The sequence below is a fragment of the Lissotriton vulgaris genome, chromosome 5, assembly GCF_964263255.1.
Source record: "Lissotriton vulgaris chromosome 5, aLisVul1.2, whole genome shotgun sequence".
Taxonomy (NCBI): domain Eukaryota; kingdom Metazoa; phylum Chordata; class Amphibia; order Caudata; family Salamandridae; genus Lissotriton; species Lissotriton vulgaris.
Genome location: NC_141693.1, coordinates 438,404,840 through 438,422,316, shown reverse-complemented (window position 1 = coordinate 438,422,316; position 17,477 = coordinate 438,404,840).

Below are 17,477 nucleotides of genomic sequence, written 5' to 3'. Positions count from 1 at the left end.
TGTGTGGCTGGCTCTGGGTGTGTTTGTGTGGCTCTGGGTGTGTGTGTGGTAGTAATTGCTGTCTGCTGAGCTCGTTCGTAGGGTACAATAGGTCTCACATTTGCGAGAGATTAAGCTAATGGCAATGTAAATGACAATGCCATTTATTTATCTGTTTTCAAAACCAACACATAAATACAAATTTTGTCATTTACAATGCCAATAGCTCAAACTTTTCCAAAGGCGAAACCATTGCATTGTAAATGCTTGTTTCCTTATTCTATGCGTGCTGCAGACAGAGGAAAACACCAACAATGATTGTTTTAGTGCAGGAAGGTGTCCCTTCCTGCAGAAAAGCAATCATCCCCACAATGCAGGTACCCTTGCAACATGCTGCGCATTCCTATCCTTTTCCTATGATGCACGTTAGCGCAGCAGGAAGGCCTGCTGAGCTGCCGTACATCAAAAGTTTGTAAATGAGGCCCTCAGTTTGCTTTAATTTTAACGACAACTTTCACGTTATTGCACAGTGTTAGTGGAGAATAGAAACCAGCCTGATTTCCATTACTGCTGCTGTTCTTGAGCCAGAACTGGAATCCTGGCTATCCTCATAGAATCTTCCCAGCTGTGGACCTGATTTACAAAGGTTAACTTTCACTTTTGTTTAAATTAACGTTTTTTTTGATTCACAGGATATGCGCACGTTACTACTGTGGAGACTCCGGAGTCAAGACCATGAACGTCAATTCACCAAAAGGCTTAGGGTAGAAGAAGTGACATCATACGACCTTTGATGTTCAATTTCACCTACACACACTGACGTTCAATTTCACTTACACACATATTTACACATACACTCACACTCACATTCACATTTACACGAACCCTGGGCGTAGTTTGCGAAGCAGCGCTACGCGTAGCTATGCGAAGTGCACGTCGCACTACGCGAGCTACGCGTAGCACTACGCGAACTGCGTAGTACCCTGTTCGCACTGTGCAAGATGCCGTTTTCAATGATTGCACAGTGCCGACAAGCATCCAGCACTGTGCAATCATTGAAAACGGCATCTTGCACAGTGCGAGCTGTAGTTTTCTGCCGCTCGAGTATATTTTTACTCGAGCAGCAGCTTTCTCAAACGGACTGGTAGTTTCTCATTGCGAGCGGTCGCGAGAATACGCGACCACTCGAAGGAGGAAAAAGTCTCGCCGGGATGTCATTTTGCTTGCTCACGGTCACTAACTTGACGTTGAGGACCGCGAGCAAGCAAAAATTGACCGCTGCACTATGCTACACTAAGCTACGTGTGTTTGCACAGTGCTACGTGCAATTCACGTAGTTCGAAGTAGCGGAAACTTCGCAAACTACGCGAGCGTAGCATAGTGCTTTTCCCAGGGTTAATTTACACACACTCTCTCTCACATAAACACACACTCAATACGCAAACACATGCACAACATACATTTAAAAGCATATTTTGTACTTACCTCAGCAGCCAGGAAATGTCATATTCCAGCTAATTGTACTCTATGTTTATTACACTAATAATGAATAATGAAACATTATTCACTATTAGTGTAATTACAAATTTAGAGAAAATAAAGAGTGGAGCCCCAACTGATGTCCATAAGGACAATCTGCTACTGTGTTCCTGGTATGCACAAATTTTACTGCCTCGGAGTCCAGGAGTATCAAAGGCAGTGCAAGCAGTCACAATGGGGAATCAAAGGGTCGCATCTGTGACCCCTATATTACATCCATGGTTGGGACAAAATACTCCACACATAAATAGAAGGACCTGTCCTATCTTTTTATATTTTTACATCTCCGCCTTAACTCGATGTTTGTGAATACCATAAAAAATGTAAATTTACACATAAGTGCAAGGTTACCTTTGTGAATCCGGCTCTCAGCTCTTATGCTGTTTTGACACCAGGAGACATTAAGGAGGTTCCTACACTTTCAGTTCTCTTTGACTTGTCTGCGGCTTGCAGGTGAGTGAGGGCTTCTGTTTTTCTTTCATCCCAGCCCAGCAGAGCATGGTTCACTTCTATTCACAGGAGAAATTTCCATTAGGTTGGCATAGCCTCGTATAATTGTGATAATTTCACGTTACTCTTGTTATGTAACTTGAAGACAGGGCAGACTGTACTAATTACCGGCCTTTCATCTTCAGGCAGGGCCTTCTCCATGCTCCTAATTAACTGCTACCATAATACAGCGAAAACTACAAAATCAACTGCAACAGATCTATTGATAAAACATCTGGAAGATCTTCTATTGGAATTTGCATCCGCGGAGGTACTGTTACTAGGGGACTTCAACATCAAAGAGCTGACAACCAATACCCTCCCAGTCACTAAAACCAAAGAACAAGAAGCTATGACCACCTTTTTAATTAATCACAACCTTCGCTCTTCTCAGCAAATTACACTGGAACAGAACCCGGGTGCTCAATTTTTACCAACATTTAAGAACATCTCGACTATTGACTATATCTTCCTATCACCACTTCTGGGAAATAAACTATTCAGGATGGAAATCTCCTATCGTTCGGAGAGCGACCATAATCCCTTAACGGTAACAATGCACCTGAAAATGCCAGTCGCAGCAGAAACAATTGAAGTGGGGCATTCAATGCAGTTCGAACTCCACATCTTAGTCAGAAGAATCTTAGACAGACTCACATCACCGGTGGGATAAAGCTATCTTCAAATTACGAGACCTCCTAACAGGTCCCGTGGCTCAACACAGATCCCACGGGCTACGTCCGAAGCGGACACTTGATCCAGTGTTATCCACCCAAAGAATAGCCCTAAGGAGGGCCGTGCGTCTGCAAATTGAATAGCACTGCGCACTCTGCCAATAACATGGCCTTACTGCGCAAGGCCTTTAAATAATCGTCATGGGAGGCCAAGAGACTAAAAGAACAGACTGAGTGGCTAAAAATATTCACCTTGCTAAGGGGCAATAATCAGTCCCAGTTCTGGACTCACATGAATAAGCTCCGTTCTTAGAACAACAACAGAGGAAACGCTGTTCGTGAAGAAGAATGGGCCCTGCATGTGACTCAACTATACCGTTGTGACGCACCGGGCATTGTGGTGATTAAACTAAGAGACCATGTCGATTCCGGATCTATGACAGAATTTCGACTACAAAAATATCGACCTACAAGAATATCGAGTCAACAATATCGAGGGCAAAAATATCGACATCCTATCTACAACATGGTAAGTACAAAAATATCGAAAAAATAATATCGTTGTAAAAAATATCGATGTTAAAAATATCGATTTTTTTTTTAATATATATAAATGTAAAAGTAAGTATATAACACTAATAAATAAAATATACATATTTAAAAGTATTTAATAATGTTTAAAATTAATAAATAAAACATATATTAATAATACATTAATTAAATATATACAGTAAAGATATAATATATATGTACTGAACAATAAGTATTAATAATTAATTTACTAATTTCTAAATTAATGAAATATATTCTAATTTACTAATACATGTACAAACATAAAACAATAACATACATAAAATGTAAGTAATATAAAAAATAAAATAAACATGTGATATTTTAACAATTAATTATATAAAGCGTTTGATAGCATAGGGATAAAATTACTATTCCCACTCCAGAGAGTGCAACAGTCGAGAAAACTGACCCTGAACCCAAAAACAACCCCTTTACCCACGAACTGAAAACTGACCCTGAACCCTAAAAATACCCCTTTACCCAAAAACTGAAAACTGACCCTGAACCCTAAAAATACCCCTTTACCCAAAAACTGAAAACTGACCCTGAACCCTAAAAATACCCCTTTACCCAAAAACTGAAAACTGACCCTGAACCCTAAAAATACCCCTTTCCCCATGAACTGAAAACTGACCCTGAACCCTAAAAATACCCCTTTACCCATGAACTGAAAACTGACCCTGAACCCAAAAAATACCCCTTTACCCATGAACTGAAAACTGACCCTGAACCCTAAAAATACCCCTTTACCCAAAAACTGAAAACTGACCCTGAACCCTAAAAATACCCCTTTACCCATGAACTGAAAACTGACCCTGAACACTAAAAATACCCCTTTACCCATGAACTGAAAACTGACCCAGAACCCTAAAAATACCCCTTTACCCAAAAACAGAAAACTGACCCTGAACCCTAAAAATACCCCTTTACCCATGAACTGAAAACTGACCCTGAACACTAAAAATACCCCTTTACCCATGAACTGAAAACTGACCCTGAACCCTAAAAATACCCCTTTACCCAAAAACTGAAAACTGACCATGAACCCTAAAAATACCCCTTTACCCAAAAACTGAAAACTGCCCCTAAACACTCAAAATACCCTTTTACCCAAAAACCCAAAAATTACCCTGAACCCTAAAAATACTCCTTAACCCAAAGTTAAATAATATTATTTAATTAGCAATTAATAATTAATTAACAATAACAATAAAGTAAATATATTAGCACCTAAGCTGTAATTAATATAATTTAATAATTAATATCATTTTTCCCCAATTAATTAATTAACAGTAACTAAAAATGATATATATAAATAAATTACTCTAATAATGTAATTAACTAACTAATATTATTTAATTACCAATTAATTACTAATTTAAAATATGTACCAAATTATATTAATTAATTAACTAATTAATATTAATTATTTGCCAATTAATTAGTTATAAATATTTAAAAACATATATTAATTAATTAATTATTATTAAATTACTCCCCACCCTATTCCCCTATAAACCCATATCCCGCTACAGAAAATATATATCAATTAATCAATTAATTATTTCCCAATTAATCAATATTAATTAGCAAATAATTATAATTAATTAATTAATCCTACTAATTCTTAATCAACTTACCATAATTAAATTACTTCCCACCCTATTCCCCTATAAACCCACAACCCGCTCCGGTACTAAAACATCAAATTTCCTTATAAATGTCTATATTATTATAGAAAATGTATACACATATAATAGTAATTATTTTAAATACTTAAATTAAACATATAACACATACATAATAAAAAACCTATAACATAATACAAATATCGATATTAGTGTCATCGAAATTATTAACATCGATATATATGCTATCGATATTACTAACTTCGATATTACTTACATCGATATTAAGTATTTCGATATTACTTACCTTGGGTCGATATTCTGTCCTACGATATTCTTGCCTTCGATATTATGCTCCTTCGATATTTCAGACTCGATATTATGGTAGGTCGATATTTCCAACTCGATATTTTGACTGTCTACCGTCGATTCCACCCAGACAGAAATCCATGAGCTGACCACTGCAGCCGAGGTCTCCAAGTATCTGAGAGCCATGAAAAACGATGGTGCTCTCGGGCCCAACGGCCTTCCAGCCGGGGTATTCAAATGTGCTCTGGATGAGTGGGTGGAACTTTTGGCCCCCTTATATAACATCGTCTTTACGACAAGTCAGCTACAAGATTCATGGTTAGGCTCAATTTTATGCCCCATATTTAAGAAAGGAGACGCCACGCTCCCTGCTAACTACCGACTCATTGCCCTATTAGATCTTGAGGCCAAGGCATATCCCCGGTGTCTTCCTAGGTTGCTAGAAAAATGGGTAGCAGAAAACAACATCCTACCATACTTGCAAACAGGGTTTCGAGCCTCAGCCTCCACAATAGATAATATCATAACCTTAGCCATTCTGAGTCAACAAGCAGCACAAAAAAATCACTGTCCCCTTTACTGCTGCTTTATAGACTACATCGCGGCCTTTGATAAAGTGTAACATAACATCCTATGGAGGAAGCTGGATAAGTGGGGGATTCCACAGAGCCTGCTAGGAGCACTTATCTCCTTGCACAAGAACACCTGGGTGCGAATTAAAACTGGCCCAAAGACAGTCTCTACAAAAATCGCTATCGAAGACGGCTTAAAGCAAGGCTGTGTTCTTGCCCCTCTCTTCTTCAATATTTACACTGCCGACCTTGGAACAATCCTGGAGAACAGTAATCTTCTCCCACCAAAATTGGGCCCTGCTAAAAGGAATCTGCACATACTACAATATGCCAACGACATCGTCATAATGGACCAGGCAAAATCGGGTCTTCAACGAGCGCAAAGTATGCTACATACATATAACACCGCCAACGCCTTAAAAATCAACCAGGAAAAGACCAAGGTTCTGGTATTGGGCGGATGTAAGAAGAAGAAAAGTTTAAAGTGGCATATTGGGCCTGCAAAAATCAATACATCTTCAAAATATAATTATTTGGGAGTCTGGTTTAGCGAGTTCTCTAGACCATCAGCTCATTAGCCTCCTTGAAAAAACAGAGCAGGAGCAATAACATACTCCCTGACCCGACTGAACCAGTCCCTGAGCAGCCCTTCCGCAGAACCCATTTTGAAAGTGATTAAAGCTACTCTTCTCCCTGCCTTAAACTATGGGCATCAGGCATTCCCTGGCGCAGGCTCCGTTAGTCTTGACCTCGCCCAAGTTTCCACCTATAAAAAATTCTTCATCTTCCGAATTTCATTCAGCGGGCAAGACTACGTCTGGAGCTGGGCCTTCAAAGACAATCAATCTATTGCGAGGCAGACACTCTGAAAAACTTTATAAGGATACTAAAATCTGCAGATAATACCTTAAAATCCCGGCTAAAATAAACTTTTGCCAGTCCTGGAAACCCATGGAATCGTCAGATTATAAAGGCCATAAAAACGCACGAGATTAATAACTCATTACTACTTTCAGACACTATTCCATACCCAGTCTGGAAAAAGGTTATCAATAAGCAGGTCAAACTAATCTCCCATCGGATAGACCTTCAGGCTTTAAAAACATCTACCGTTTTGCTCCCCCTGAATAACTCATACCTTCCCGGGAAACCGCATTCTTATCTCTTGGAAAATCTAAATGCAGCGGCTCGGAAGAACATAATGTTTATGCGCCTTCTAGGTCTGCGTTCTACGGCCTTTAACCGATGGGTTCCAACAAGCGAGGGGGGGGCCTGCAGACTGTGCAACTACCATACCGAATCATGGCTGCATCTTCTGTGCTGTTGCCCTGCCCTGGATGCCCCTAGAAGATTTCTCTTAAAACCATTATATTTAAAATGGGGCATTAGGTCATGCTGGGAGGCATCGGCGCTGTGTTTTACGTCCACAGATACTCAAGTGCTCGCAAGGACTGGAAAATTTGTGAGACTCTTGGACAATCTATTTTTACCCTCTTTGGACCCTGTGCTCCCAGCTCCTCCCCCCAAAAAACTCATCACAGACTTTTTTTGTCCCTTGGTTTAGTACCTTCTGTCTTATTCCATTTTATTTCAGGCCTAGCACAGCAATGTGATCACACTGGTAACTACAAGACTGTTTTTATATGTATAGGATCTTATACCTGGATAGTTTGTTTTTCCAGTTTCGCTTTCTAATACGATAATTGTGCTAATGCTGATATTTTATAGCAATGGTTTTAAGTAACTGCGCTAATTTAATACAAACTGATTAACACTGATTAATACTGAAAACTCTTGTTATGTGAAATTCCCCAAATTACCTTAATAAAACACATCAAGTTCAAGGTTATTGTTTGGGTAATTAAACAAAGCAGGCCTTGATAACTAAGGCAACATTGCCAAGCACACATAGGCTACAGCAAAAGGGATACTGTTGCATGACCAGCGATAAAGGAGGCATGGAAAACAAAGAAAACAAGCACTGGCATAGCCAATAGGTCTTGCCTTTGCGAATCTTATAAGTGTTTAACCAGAGCTAATGGCTTTTCTAATTTCTGTAAGTATGTTGTAGAACGCCATGGCTGCTGTGCAACATGCTGACAAATTATAATAAAAGAAAGTGTTACAAGCATTTTTGTTACTTTATATATAGCCAAGAAGACATTATGTACTTGCAGTTGCTTGAGTTAGAGTTATTGGCGTTGAAAATGACAATGTGGTTTACCTGCGTCTTATGAAGTGTTTGTATGCGGTATGTAGTTGAATTATGTGTGTTGGATTTGAATTGTTAGCAGGGGAGTTGTGTGGCGTTGAATTGTGCAGTGTGGAGTGGATTTGTATTGTGGAATTATGTGGCATGTATGCAATGGAATTATGTGGATAGTACTTATGTGGTATTGAGTGCACTGAAAGTATGTGGAGTGGGATTGTTTTATGGAATGAAATTATGTGGGGTGGTATTTTGTGTTTTGTAGTTGTATGTAGCAGAGTTTGATTATGTGACTTGCTGTTAGATTTGTGGCATGATGTGTAATTTTCTGGTGTGGATTAGATGTATGTGGTTTCTTGTGTAGTTGTGATGAGTTGAATTATTTGATTGTGTCTCGAATTTTGTGGTGTAGATTGGTAATGTATGGAGTTGATTTGTGTGGCGTGGAACTATGTGGATAATCAACACTAACTTGATAAAGCAGCAAACCACAGAAGCAACTACATTCAACAATCACGCAAGATAACCTACACCAAACAGCAAGCATTGAAGAGCATGAGCACATGAAAGCATATATACGAAGCTGCAGCAGACATTAAGTGGGAGGGAGAAGGACTTCCAAGGGCAGCAGGCAGGGCTGGAGTGGGCAGTAGGAAGAGCAGGTGGTAGTCCATCACTGGTATTAAAAAACAAGCATTGGCATAGCCAATATGTCTCGCTTTTGGGACCTTATAAGTATTTAGTTATGCAGCACAATATCTTTGGTGCAACAGCGTCAACTGTTGCATGGCTAAACACTTATAAGGTCCCAAAGGTGAAACCCATTGGCTATGCCAATGCTTGTTTAATTAAATAAAGCCCTGCCACAAACTACCCATGTTTATGGACACCAGACCATGAGTGCCTCGCTGCCAGCTCAAACGTGTGTACAGATAAACAACCGGGATTGGCAGGCAGCACAAGGCAGCAAACCTCTCTAGTTCAACAGGTGCGGGCAGACAGCCAAGTCCGGCTGTTTACAACCTCAGCGAACGGCACACTGCAATATTAGCCAATGAACTGCCCGTGTCAGAATTGGTCTGTATGGGCCGCTGTCCGCGCAATGCGTGGGGTTTGAATGCCTAGATTCCTTGAACCACAAATCCCAGAGGGCCAAGGGTGAAGCTACGCGAGACGTTAGCCGTGCAGCCCAGGAAACATAAGCCAGACTTACAGCGAAATCGGAGCCGATAATTGTGGTGAGCCGGAGAGAAGAGAGGTTGTGCATTCTTGGTGATAATCGTGAGTAGGAGTTACGGTGTGTTTCCGGCTGGGAACACACGGAATCAGAAACCAGTTGAACTTGCGTGGTGTGTATTTCAGGAGAAGACGGACACGGCTGTGTTCGTCAGTTTCCCCCTTTTTGCCTCCTTTGAAGTACTTGTGTTGGTTTTCCCGAGTGAAAGAGAATCGCGGCTGCGTTTTCTCGCATGGGGGAAATCCTCTGGATAAACATTATACAAATCTGAGAGAACAATTCTGGACTAGCTATTTGATGTTGTACATTGGGGGAATATCAACAAAGCTCAAAGTGAAGTGAGTGTTACAGGACTACTATTTACGGACAAGTGCAAGTTACACTACCGATAATACAGTTTATATTTTGAGTGCGGGAAGAAACATTTCCAAGGTGCAGTTAACCTTCCGCCTATCGTTTGTTCTCTGTTTCTTTCGACAACTTGTTTGTGTTTTATTTTACACTGCAGGAGAGGAACCAGGAGGGTACCTAGTTATAACAGAAGAGTGGAACAAGGCAGAACATTGTCAGGAATTGGTATGTGAGGTGTATTAAGGAACCTATAGTACATGGTGAAACTGTAGTATATTTCATGTGCACCCCTTTTGATCCTTCCTTACCAGATTGTTACCACTGATAGGACCTTCCCTCACTCTCCTGCATTTAAAGAAATTGAGTTTTCCTTTTCAGGTATGCATGACTACTAGTGTGAAAAGTGTCCCATTCACCTATAGGGTGATTCTGTATCCTAGGGTAGATAGGGAGGGGTGTGAAACTAAATCCCTTGTCTTTGTCATTTCAGATCTCCCTCCCCGCTGTCCCCTTCCTTTCCCGCGATTGCGGAACCCTCCTACTGGTCTGTGATTTATACCAGGTCACGGGTTGGTTGCGTGAGAGCGGGTATAGGACTTTCAACACAGCCCCGAGGAGACGTGTGTCGGAGCCTGACAGCCCGTGCCACAACATCATAAATTACTCTAAAGATAGATGTAATGCCGTGTTTGAAGTAGCGAGGGTGTCCTCAGGACATGGGGCGAAAGAGAGATGATTAAACCTCCATGTGTCAGGAAGGTGGGGGTGAAACCAGTATTTGTTATGTTATGTTATGTTATGTTATATTATGTTATGTTATGTTATGTTATGTTATGTTATGTTATTATAGGTCTTCTATAGCGCACGGCTACTCCAAAGGAGTGTCCCGGCGCTTTGTGCTCCATACCTAGGAGGAAGAACAGACAAAACATAACAGTGAAAAAGGTAAAAAGACACAAACCCAAGATGGGCAGAAAATCTCTTACGGGTAAAAAGCCAGGTCTTTAAAGTCTTCCTGAAAGCGAGTAAGTTGGACGTGGAACGCAAAGACAAAGGTAAAGAGTTCCATAGTTGAGGGGCCAACAGCCTAAATGACCGACCTCCGATGCGGGCTTTCTTTATTCGGGGGACTACTGCCAGTGCAAGAGACTCCGATCTTAAAGATCGTGCCGGAAGGTAAAAAGCCAGCCTCTTTTGCAAGTATTGGGCTCCCGTAGCATGCAGAGCTTTGTGGGCCAGTGTGATAGCCTTGAATATTATCCGCTTCCGGATGGGGAGCCAATGTAGAGTTTGCAGTAAACTCGAGGCGCTAGCTCGCCGATGCAGGCCAAAGATGGCTCGAGCGGCAGCATTCTGAGCCACCTGCAGGTGTTGTAGAAGGTATTCCGGAAGACCAAGGTAAAGGATGTTGGCATAATCCAGTCTGGATCCAATGAGGGCCTGAACAATTGTTCTCCTATGTTCTTCATAAAGTAACGGAAAGAACTTCCGGAGCATCCTGAGGATGCCGAAACATGTTCCTGTGAGAGTCAGCACCTGGGATTTGATCGTGAGCCCGTTGTCTATTTTAATTCCCAGGTTCTTGGCTGACTCGGATGAATGAGCTGGGGGGAACATGTCGGCAGGCCACCACCCTTGCCAATCCGGATCCGATGGACATCCGAAAAAAAGTATCTCGGATTTGTCTGAGTTGCACTTGAGGCTGTTGAGTTGGAACCAGTTAAAAACAGCCCCAAGGCACTCACGGATACTTTCGCCATCAAATTCTTCACCCTTGAGGCAGGTAAAGAGAAGCTGGGTGTCATCGGCATAGGAAACGATCTGGGCCCCGTAGGACTCCACCAATGTCGCCAGAGGGGTCATAAAGATGTTAAATAGAGTTGGGCTCAATACTGAGCCCTGAGGAACTCCGACTCCCAAAGGCGACATTTCGGCAGAACCAGGGGAGGCCCAGACCGTTTGTCGGCGGTTGGCTAGAAAGGAGCGAAACCAACTGAGCACCGTCCCCCTCAGACCGATGTCATGCAGTCTTACGAGGAGATCCTCGTGGGGGACGGTGTCGAAAGCCGCCGACAGGTCTATCATGACTAGCATCACCCTGCCTCCGGCATCCAGCGTCTCCGTAACGACCTCTGAAACCTCCAAAAGCGCTGTTTCTGTGCTTAAATTGGGTCGGAAGCCAGATTGAGACGCGTGCAGTAGCTCATTGGACTCCAAAAAATTGGAGAGCACACCATGAACATGCTTCTCCAGGATTTTAGTGAGTGCCGGAAGGAGCGAGATGGGCCTATAATTGGCGGGGACTTCTGGGGCAAGGCTTGGCTTTTTAAGAAGAGGGATGACCATGGCCTGTTTCCATGAGAGTGGTAGGGCCCCCTGACTCAGAGAAAGATTCAGGATAGGGTTGGCTAGAGGGTTTACAGTGTCTGCCATTCTAGCAAAAAATTTGGCAGGGCAGGGGTCACGTGGCGATCCAGATTTAAGATTCATCATAAGTGATAATGATGAGGATATCGTAAGAGGCGGAAAAGCCGCCAGTACAGGGCCAGAAGTGGAAGAATGGACTAACCCCTCCGGCAAGGTCGGGAGACCGACCGGCGGTCTAGAGGGGAAAGAATCCTGTATCTGCCTAATTTTAGTGGTAAAACAGTTAGCTATGGTATCGGCCCAGGTCTCAGACGGAGCTTCCTGTGCTGAGTTAGATCGTAAGGTAGTGAATTCCCTAACTATCGAGAAAATCTCCTTGCAGGAGTTTGCTGCTTCCTCAATTCTTTTAGCGAAATAGCATTTTTTTTCCTGAAGGACTAGTCTATGGTAGGATTTAATCAGGGTCAAATTGGGATCACAATTCGGCCCGGGCACTGACGAAAAAAGTGGCCCACTTTCAAGAGGCGTGGCCCATATTTAAGGGGCGTGGCCCACATTCAAGGGGCGTGCCCTTTCATGAAACACCATTTGCACAGACAAGGAATGAAAGTGGGCGGATACTGTTCTTGCACACGACACAGGGCCAAGGTGACATTGGCCTACATGCTGAGCAACTAAAAAAAATAGCAAGGCCCCTTTTTGTCACAAAATTCCAGCCCTCCAGCACAGGAGCACCTGAAAAGCAGCAAAGCCCCTGCTATTACTAACCTACTCAGCCCTCCCCAGACCTTCAGCTCAGGAGCACATGAACAGAGGTAAGGCCCCTGCAATTAGTAAATTAATCAACCATCCAGGCTTGGGAAAATGTCCTGGCAGGGGAGTACAAAACACAGCTTTCTGGGTCATCCAAGGTAGCCAGGTAGCCAGGTAGCCAGGTAGCCAGGTAGCCAGGTAGCCAGGGGGGAGGCTGAGGTGAAGCTGGTGCATGGGAAGTGCCTTCCCAGTGTGTTCTGGCAGTTTGAGTATTTACCATTTACTGTACTATTACCCTTGTACATGTGTATGGTACCCTTTTGTAACTTGCACAAGTCACTTTTCTCTTGTAACACACTGTTTGCTACCTCTCACTTTTGTTTGCTTTAGATACTTGCACAAGTGCCACCATTGCCTACGTAACGTTTGTTCTTGTGCTGGAGTGTCTGCCATTAATTGCAGTATTATACCTCTACTTGTATTTTGTACGCTTTTGTAACCTGCACACATCTCTTTTTCCTCCTGTAATGTATCGTTTGCTCCTCTTGTATTTTGGTTGCTCACTATTTTCACTTTTGATTCATGTAACTTAACGTCTGCTTTTGTAATTTGTCCACTTATAATTTTCTCCTCATGTATTATTGCTGTTCCTAGTGTGAAGCGCTCTGACACCTTCGGGTAAAGTCCGCGCTATATAAAATCGCATAAATAAATCAATAAAAAAAATTCTAAACATCACCAGGCCCCCACAGCAAGACCCATTCTTCCTCGCCCACTATGCCCTGAATGTGAAGGGCTGTGGGCGAGGTGTTAAGACTAACACCGTTTCTGGGCTGCATGGGAGCCAGGGGGCCGAGGTGCAAATGGCTCAAAGGCCTGAGAAACACCTGGCCCCCAGGGAGGCCGATTATTGCAAACAAACACCCCTCCCCAGCCCAGCCTCAGCTTGATTGCTTGGCAGGGCAGGGGTGAAGGAGAGCCCACAGCTGACAATCGCTGTCTGGCCGCACAGCGAGGCTGCTTTCATTTTCTAAGTCTCTGTCTCTGTGCACTCTGTGGGCCGTTTTTTTTTTCCCCTTTACTAGTCCACTCTGTGGACTAGGACAGGGGAGAAAAAGAACGGCCCACAGAGGGCACTGAGGCACCGGCCCTTCGGCCCATTCCCGAATGCCCGCCTTGCCAATCCGCCCCTGGATTTAATCATAGATCTATAGGTCAGCTTTGCCTCAACATCATACTGGGCCCTCCACGTCCGTTCGGCAACTTTACATTGTCTACATGAGTGAGCCAACTCCGCAGTGAACCAAGGTGCCGAAACCCGTTTCATAGCGGTTCGAGGAGGCAGCACAGGGGCAAGCTCATTCAATCTTTCTAAGAGCCAGGTCTGCAGGATTTCGAGGTCATTGTCCAAGTCACCGGTGTAGGACATGGGATGGTTCAGAAGGGCCTGGGCTAACAGGTCTGGAGTCACCCGGTGGTATGCCCTAAAAGCACATCCCTGCTGTCTCATAGCGGTAGCTGCTGGTTTCTCAGTGCCTAGTATTAGGAAGTGAGCTAGTCGATGGTCAGACCATAATACCGGCAACAGTGCAGTCACCTCAACCGGAAGGGTGGAAAAGACCTGGTCTAATGTATGGCCTTTGTTGTGGGTAGGGCCAACAAGATAGGGACGCAAGCCCAAAGAGGACGTAACATCAAACATCTTGATAGTGTCTGGATCATAACAATCTTCCATATGGAAGTTGAAATCTCCGGCCAGTACACACAGCTCAGCTCTCAAGACTAGTGTAGAAATGACTTGCTGAAGTTCCTCAAAAAAGGATCCCGCAGGACCTGGAGGTCTATACACTAGAAGCCCCTTGACAGATTGTTGGGATGACAGGGATAAGGAAAAGGCAAGGGATTCGGCGCCCGTGATGATCTCCGTGTGAATGACAGAACACGTAAATGTTTTTTTCACCACGAGAGCCACGCCTCCCCCTCTACCCTTACCTCTAGCTTGCCTAAAGATGTTGTACTCAGGGGGAATAGCGGTAGCAATGTCAGGATGGGAAGACTCACTAAGCCATGTCTCAGTTAGCATCAGACATGCAGGTTTTTCAGTGGTCAGGAGATCAAAGATCTCCTGTGCATGTCTGTACACTGATCTGGTGTTAAGGAGTAGGAAAAGATGTTTAATGTTTCGCTCCTTCGTGCGAGATGTGGGAGGATGAACGCTTGTAAGATGCCAATTACAGCCTGGGCATATATGCTTGCCCCTATAACGACCAGGAAAAACTGCATGACAGGAATCAGCAGCTTTGTAAAAGGAGAGGAGCTCCTGGGACGAGTAAGATAGCATAATACCGTGAGGGAATAGAGTCTAGGGGAGAAGAGAGCCTGCCACGCAGTACGCCTCCGGGACGCTGACGGGCGCAGACGGGCAGGACTCTGGCGCGACTCCGGCGCAGGTCCGGCGCATCCGCAGTACGCGTCCGCTACGCCGAGGAAGAGGGGTGCTTTTTATAGCGCTACTAGAGCGCGAGGGCGGCGAGTCCTACCCCCAAGATGGCGGCCAAAGTCAGATCCCGGCCCTCGGCGTCAATGCTCGGCCGAGGGCGGTCTGAATACCCAGGCAAGGGGAAGGGAGCAAACGAAGCGCCTAAGAGCGCTGGGAAGTCTCTAGCTAAGACAACAAACGCTTATTAATCAAGCGTGAAGCGTGAAGCGCGAGCCAAAACTGCACAGAAATAAAATGACTATACAGACAAGTCACAACACACAAGGTAAAATGTGCAAGAATAGAATGGAGACCTCCCGGCTTCCGCCTCAGGAGGGAAAAGGTTGTAGCAGGTGGTAATCTGGTAAAAAAAAAAAAATATTTAAGAGAAATGTGGTGGCGACAGAAAACAGTTTACAATCTAATGCCAGTGTGGAAGGGTATCGGAAGGGGAGGAAAGGTTACACCCATTTCCCGCCCACCACATTCACCACCAGAGAGGTAATATTCAGTAGTGAAGGCAGTGGACAATTCAAATGCAGCAAACACATAGTCATATCATATTTTCTACCAATGAAAAAGATGGAGAAGAAAAAAACATTCACTGTGAGTCCTGACCATACAGACTACACTTCTGAGATTACCGGGTAATGCAAAAAAAAAAAGTAAGCAATTGAAAAATCAACTAATTGTATCAATATTTTTAATAACTGGCCAGTTTACTGGTACCCGAAGGACAAAATAAATCGTGCGGAAACTCCCCTTGTTCCTAGGAATCGAATCAACCAGTCGGTGGGCACATTTTCCGCACCTTCTCCTAGAGACCAATTCATGTACTGTGCTTCAGGCTTTGTGCGTTGTTTGTTTTTTTGTTTTAAACAAAATGCACCATTCGCGCTTTTAAGTAAATTCTACTTGGTTCTGGAATTGCAACTTGTGAGCGAGCAATGGCATTTTTCAGTTTATGCTCCTTAAAATAACTTAGCTGTATTTGATTTTCTGGGTGGCTCTGTAGCTGGTCTTCCACTGTGGCCTGAAAAGGGTAAAAATTACAAATATCGCTGGGCTGGCATCTGCCGCATGAGGCTGTCCGGTTAAACTGTTCAGAACTAGTATCTGCCCTCCAATGCTGTAGGGTTTGAAGTAAGCTTCTATTGTGTCATATGCGCACATTTTCTCTGATCGACAACTTTGACTTTGATAGATACGTTCTGCTCAAAGAGTCAATGGTGAAAAGGAGGTATTTCCGACATCATCTACATTTCATTTTATCTAGCATATTTTTCCTTCGGTTCATAAAAAAACATATATTTGTTTCATTGGTGAAGCAAATATAAAGAAAAGAAGCGCATGCGCCTCGCGCAACAAGTTTCACAAGGAGGAGGAGGCAGCAGGGGCAGCGACCAAGAATCAACAAAGCGTTTCCCTTGCAGGAGTGAGCCAGGGGCACCATGTGTTTGCAAGTTAATTCCAAACATATGGTGTCGAAGCTCGCTCCCGCAAGGGAATCACCAAACATGCACGCGTTGCCATTGAAAGCAATGCAAGGCGTGCACGTTTTTAGGGCGAAAAGTGAATCGATTACAAAGGTATTTTTCCTATGCAGTGCATGCACACTGCGTAGGCAAGACCTAATGAAGAGATGCATTTGGTAATAGCTGGGCCACTTTTTGTGTGTTTCCCCAAGCTGTCATGATAGAAAATCCAACAATGAGGCAAAACTTTAGGCTAAAACATGGCAGATGAGGGAAAAGGACTCCTTACGCTGAACTAACACCATTAGATTTAAGCAGTACGCTTGAAAAAGAACATCACAAAAATTAGTCAAAAGAGGTCTTTGTTCCAAGTGCTTCACCATCAACAAAATACTGCATAGCTGACACTTTTGATAAAGGGCCCATTTTTTATGCCTCTTTTAGAAAGCCTCTGTGCATGCAGGTTTTAAATTTGAGGGCAAAAAGCAGTTATCTGAACATTTTATCAAGAAAATATTTGGAAGTAAGATTGGTGAACATCACTGTCTCATTATGACAGCATAAGTTTTCCACAACATGCATATTCTTTCCAAAATGCCACAAAACAAACACTGTAATGTGGTTATGTCAACAAATACTGAGTCTCATTTACAAGCTAGAGGTCACATCTGAACTTTAACAAACGGCCTAGTTGATGCCTCATCACAACAAGCATTGGCATAGCCAATACATATCGCCTTTGGGAACTTATAAGTGTTTAGCCAGGCAACACATTATCCCCACTCAGAAGCCCACACACTCCAACAACACATAGCACACTGGTACCAGTAGGGCCAATGTTAT